The following is a 6,043-nucleotide window of genomic DNA, read 5'->3' as shown; positions in this document are numbered from 1 at the left end:
CCCGGAAACTGTTGGCTGACCGCGAAGGTTCCACTTTAAGGTTGTAAGAAGGGCTTACACAGCTCTCTCTCCCCCAACATTTTATTGGGCCAGTAAATCAAGTTCTGGCAGGACAAACCTTGTCTGTAGCTTGAAGGAAAAAAAAAAACCCACACACAACACATCATACCTTTTACTCGGACCAGTCAAATGACAGACAGATCAGGCAACATTGTGCAAGCTTTCAAGATTCAGTCTGGATTTTTATTTTTTAAATGTTTAAAAAGAGAAAGGGAAATTCTTCAGGACATGATGGTGAGTCCTGGTCACGACTGCACTGTGTGCAGAGCTATTTCAAATCGTGCTGGCCTGGCCTTAAATTACACCCAACTCTTTTGGGCAATAGGCAGTAAATCAGTTAAACTTCATAGGCTGGCAAACCAATTAAACTTCAAGGTTGGCCTGTCAAAAGATGAAGAATTCATGTGTGGGAGGACACTTACCTATGCCCATCCATTTTGCTAAACTAGGGCTAGATGAGAGGGGATTAGGGTTTGTTTATTTAAAATCTACCCTGCCCCTCAGCCCTAAATTTATGAGGTGGCCTTCTGGGGATAGCTACATAAAGCAAGTTTGCTAAATGTTTATTAGTTCCACCCTACTTTTCAAACAACCACTCTAAAACAGCTCAGTCCAACACAGGTGGACCCTGCTAGGGTTTTTGTTTTGTTTTGTGTGGAGGTGTTTCTTGTTTTAATCTGAAGGATCTTTAAACAGGAATTCATCTGTAGGTCTGCCAGCTCTGGGTTGGGAAATACTTGGAGATTTTAAGGTGGAGTTTGAGGAGGGCGGGGCTTGGGGAAGGGAGGAGTATAATGCTATAGAGAGTCGACCTTCTAAAGTAGCCATTTTCTCCAGGCAGGGCAGGCCCTAGACCACTGGTGTCAAACATGTGACCCAGGGGCCAGATTAGGGCCCCGGAGGGCTCCTATCAGGCCCCTGAGCAACTGGCTGTCATCTGCTTCCTTCTCCCTCTCTCTTGCTCCCTTCTGCATCACAGCTTGCTTTGCCAGGCTTGCTCAATTGCACAGGAACTACAGAGCAAAACCTCTGTTTTCTCTATTTATGTCAGATCCGGCCCTCATAACAAATAAGTTTGACACCTTTGCCCTGGATTGTCTGGCACCCTTGGTAAGGCTAACTTCAAGTGTCCCCCTCTGCACTAATAACATCGCCAAGTCACATGAGGGTGCCCAATTCAGCGCCCCCAGAAGGCCAGTGCCCTAGGAAATCACCTAGTTTGCCTAGTGGCAGAACCAGCCCTGTCTCCAGGTGAGCTGATCTCTGTGGTCTAGAGATCAGTAGTAACAGTGGGAGATCTCCAGTTCCCACCTGGATATTGACAACTGTAATCATCTACAGTCTGTTCCATTCCCTCAGCATTCTACCTCTTCATGTCCTTGCATGTTGGAAGTAGAGTTGTCAGTTGTTGAGTTTGAGTGGAGCCTGGGGAGTGCAAGGTTTGGAGAAGGGAGGGCCTCAGCAGGGAATGATGCTACTGAGTCAAACCACACACCCCCCGCTGTAATTCTGGAGATCTCCAGGTCACACCTGGAGGTTGGCAACCTTACTGGAAGGCATGGCCATCTCCAAGCTCTTCCTTTGGTTCAGAATATGTTGTTGTGTTGGTGCCTCCCTTCATGCTCCAAAGATTTACATTTTTTGTATTCCAGGCTTCTTTGTCTCCATTTGTTTTTTAAAAAGGCAAATCCTACAAAAATACTCCAAGACTCGAATGTTCTTTCCTCCAAAGGGGACCACGCCAGGTAAGTGCTGGCTCTAGAATGTCTTATTGCTCTGAAAACTGAGGTGTGCATAATGGCATTTATACCATATTGTTTTCCATTCTGACACCTAAAGGTAATAGTTCACAAATAGTGGGGTCAGGATCCAAAAGTGGGTCATGACTTTCTTGCAGGTGAGGTTTGAGGCTGGAGGGAGGAGGTGGAACAGAGTGAGCCTGGAGAGGAGGCTCCAGGAGCAAATTTGGACTTGCCTTTTTATAATGACCATGAAATACTGCCTGTCGCTCAATCAGATGGTATATGGTTTTGAATCCGTGAAATGAAAAACAGAACAGAAGCTTGTTCAGTGTTAATCACTGGGAGATGCCAGCATTTTCTTTTGGAGAGGGGAAAGTGACATGGAGTTACTTTTGCAGATGGGTCTTGAAAAGTAGAAAAGCTTTAGAATTGAGTCCCCCTGTAAGAAGGTTGAAAACTACTGCCGTAAGGTTTTTTGGTTATATTTTTTTATGAATGCCTGAAAGCTCTGTGAGGGACTCTGATCAAAAAGTGGGATATATATCTAAAAGACAAATGAAGGCGCAGCATCATCACAGGGCTTTTTTAAAAAGCAGGAACCCCTTTGCGTATTAGGCCACACACACCTGATGTAACCAGTCCTGGTGCTTACAGGGCATTTAGTACAGTCCCTGCTACAAAAAGGCCCTGATTGTCACTAAACTGCAATTTCCTAGATTACTGGGAGCAACTATGTATTTATTTATTGTATTCATTAGCCACCTTTCTACCTTGCCAAACTCCAAGTGGCTTATAGTATATGTAAAACATTATAAAAACACAATAAAACCAACAATGATAAAAGCCATATTATAATCACAATTTTAAACTCCAATTAGGATTGCCAGTAATAAAAGCTAAATATATTGCAGTCCTAAATAAAACTGTCTCCAGCTGTCTCCTGAAGATCCACAATGAAGGAGCCTGACACATCTGGCTGGGGAGGTTGTTCATAATTCTGCCTGCTTAGGTGAGAAACTCCCCTCCCCCCTCCCCTGTCCAGAGTCAGGAATCCTGCCTTTCATGGGAGATACTCAGAGCTCTCCCAATCAGGTTGTTTAGCATGTAGTCTTCATCTCAGGGTCTGCATGATTGGCATCCATCTCCTCCGTTTGGCATTTCATCCAAATGGGCCATCTCCAGTGGAACTCAATTCTGGCTGTCGCATTTAATTACATATTCTCATATGAAAATATGCAATTGGCTTAAAGAGTTCCCAATCAGAACTCTGACTGGGGGCATGTGCTTTTCCTGGTAGCTTTTCTTGACCAGAAGTCCAGCCACAGCATTCTGCGCTAGCTGCAGCTTCCACTTTCCAAGGGTAGTCCCAAGTACAGTGCATTGCAGTAGCCCATGCAGATGTAACTAAGGCATGGATCACTGTGGCTAGATTGGACACAGCAGACACACCTAAGGTTGCCAGCTTCCAGGTGGTGGCTGGAGATTTCCTGGGATTACAAGTGATGTTCAGGTGATAGAGATCAGTTCACCTGGAGAAAATGACCACTGGGGAAGGTGGAGTCTTTGGCATCATTATGAAGTCCCTCTGCTTCCCAAACCCTGCCCTCCTTAGGCTCCACCTCCCCCAAATCTCCAAGCACTTCCCAGCCCTAAGCTGGTAACCCTAGATGCACCAGCCAAATCTGGGCAAATACAGTCCAAGCCACAGCAGCCTGGTTTTCTAAGGTGACCATTGTGTCAAGCAGCAATCCCAGGCTGTGAATGTGGCTTTTCAAAGGGAACATAATCCCATCAAAAACGGGGGAGATCTGAACTATAGAGACCCTCTGACTACTGAACTATAGAGACCCTCTGACTTGTCAGTATTAAGTTTCATCTTGTTCATCCTCATCCAGCCTATTACTGACTGCAAGTTCTGATTCAGAACATCAACAGCATCCTTGGCATTTGATGCAAAAGAAAGGTAGAGCTGCGTATTGGTGATATCACAGCCTGTACACCTCTTGATGACCTCTCCCAGGGCTTCATATGAATATCAGATAGAATAAGGATAAGAAAGGACTTTGTGGCACCCCACAAATCAATGGCCATAGTGGGGAGCAGGAATCCCCAACACTAGCTTCTGAGACCAGCCCCCCAGTTAGGATTCAGATTACTATAATACGGTGCCCCTCCCAGTGCTGAGAGGCAGCTCAGTAGGATACCGTGGTCGATAGCATCAAAAGGGAGATCCACCAGAACTAGCAGGGTCACATCTCCCCTGTCTAATTCTTTATAGAGATCATCAGCCAAGGTGACCAAAGCAGTCCCTGTTCCAAAACCTGGCCTAAAGCCGGATGGAAATGGGCCCAGAAAAATCAGTCTCTTCCAAGAATCCATGGAGCTGAGAACCCACAGCCTGCTCTAGCAGTTTGCCCAAGCATAGAAGATTGGAGACTGGGCGGAAATTTTCTAACACTTCAGGGTTCAAGGAGGGTGTGTTTTTTTGCCAAAACAGCCTAATTCATGATATGTTTAAACTGAGCCCACATGTAGTGTGCCCTGAGTCCCCAAAGGACTTTGCAGTAGATGGCAGAGATGCTGCAAACCATTAACTTATGGAGGCAAATGATTGTTATTAACTCCTGTGTGAAAGATGTCCAAGCCTGTGCATGTATATTCAGTTAAATCCTAAACAGAGTTATACCATCCACTGAAGTCGGTGGCCTTAGAAAGGTATAACTATGCTTAGGATTGCACTGCATTGAGTTCGGTGAAACCTACTCATGTGTACACCTGCATACAAATACAAGATTAATGCATTGGATTAACTTGATGTGCTCTATTTCTTTTATCTCCATGCTGGGGGAGGCTTCCCCTGTTGGATTTCTGCCTCTTGGGCAGCCCCTAAAAGGACTAGAGTGCTGGATCTTCTATGCCCTAATTCTTAAGTAACACTCCTGGATGCAAGCAACCTGAAAGCCTGACCCTGTGCCACTTTTATAATGGGATTTGCCACTGACAAGAGGTGGAACAGGATCAACCTGTTCTGCTTGCAAAACCGGGGATGCAGCTGTTGATATAGTAGGGCAAGCCACAGATAAATGGCATCTGACGTGCATAAAAAAATTGGTTTTGCTATTCCCGCCCCCAACAAGTCAGATAATCTTGACAGCTGCGGGGAAGAAAATAAAATAAAGGCAGGTTCCCCCCCAAAAAACCTTTATTGTTCTAGAGCTCTGAGTAAGGCTGAAGCAAACCTTTCCTAGCCACTGTCCCAGTTGCTGAGGTGTTGTGGAATGTTTATGAACATTCTGCTACTACTCAGAGGTTTTAATACCCAGCACACAAGGCCTGAGGGCAGATGGGGTTTATTGGTGGGAGGGGGTTCAGGAGAGAAAGGAGCAGGGCGTTTCATTGCAGTGCTGGTTATTTATTTATTTATTCAGCTGGTTTGTTTGCGGCCTTTGTATAAAAATGCTGGAGGCAGCACACAACAGAAATTCAATAACCACTAAATGACTTTAAAATTCATTTTAAATGCCCAATAAAACAATATGCAATAATATTCATAAAACAGCATCAGCAAGATTAAAATCGCAGCTGCGTCAAAATAACAGGATTTAAACCGAGGTAAAGATCAAGGACAGCAGCAAAGATGCAAGGCGTTAATACAGCCAAACAAAATAAAAAAAAACTCCACCCATAATAAGATGCCCATACAAATAAAGCAGCTCTAGCAAATTTGACAAACTAATTAAAAACATATTTGGCAATAAAAAAAACTTCTTCCTAAAGAGCATTTGAATACCCTCCGTCCCCCTGTCCTCCAATTAACTGAGCAAATAAAAGCAATTTTCACATGATGCCTAAAAGATTGGGGCAGCAAGTAGCTGCGTGGAAGATGTTCCCCAGTTGAGGTGCCATCTCAGAAAAGGCTCCGTTGCTGCTTACCCCGTTGCTGCTCATTTCAGAAGGTGAGGGTACAGAGTATAGCCTCAGATACCGATCTTTACTAGTGAGCAGTTTTTGATATGGGGTTGACAGAATATCAGTGTAATCCAGACTTTCTCCAGTCTAAGCCATTGGTTTCAGTAGTATTAGACTGAAGAAACCACAGGATTGTACTGTGAGCGAATATTCTGCCTGTATTTATACTTATAGTCAAAGCGATGGTATTCCGAGTACATATGAACATATGAAGCTGCCTTCTACTGAATCAGACCTTTGGTCCATCAAAGTCAGTATTGTCTTCTCAGACT

This window comes from Heteronotia binoei, chromosome 12, assembly GCF_032191835.1.
Source record: "Heteronotia binoei isolate CCM8104 ecotype False Entrance Well chromosome 12, APGP_CSIRO_Hbin_v1, whole genome shotgun sequence".
NCBI lineage: Eukaryota > Metazoa > Chordata > Lepidosauria > Squamata > Gekkonidae > Heteronotia > Heteronotia binoei.
Note: the sequence above shows the minus strand (reverse complement) of the source record.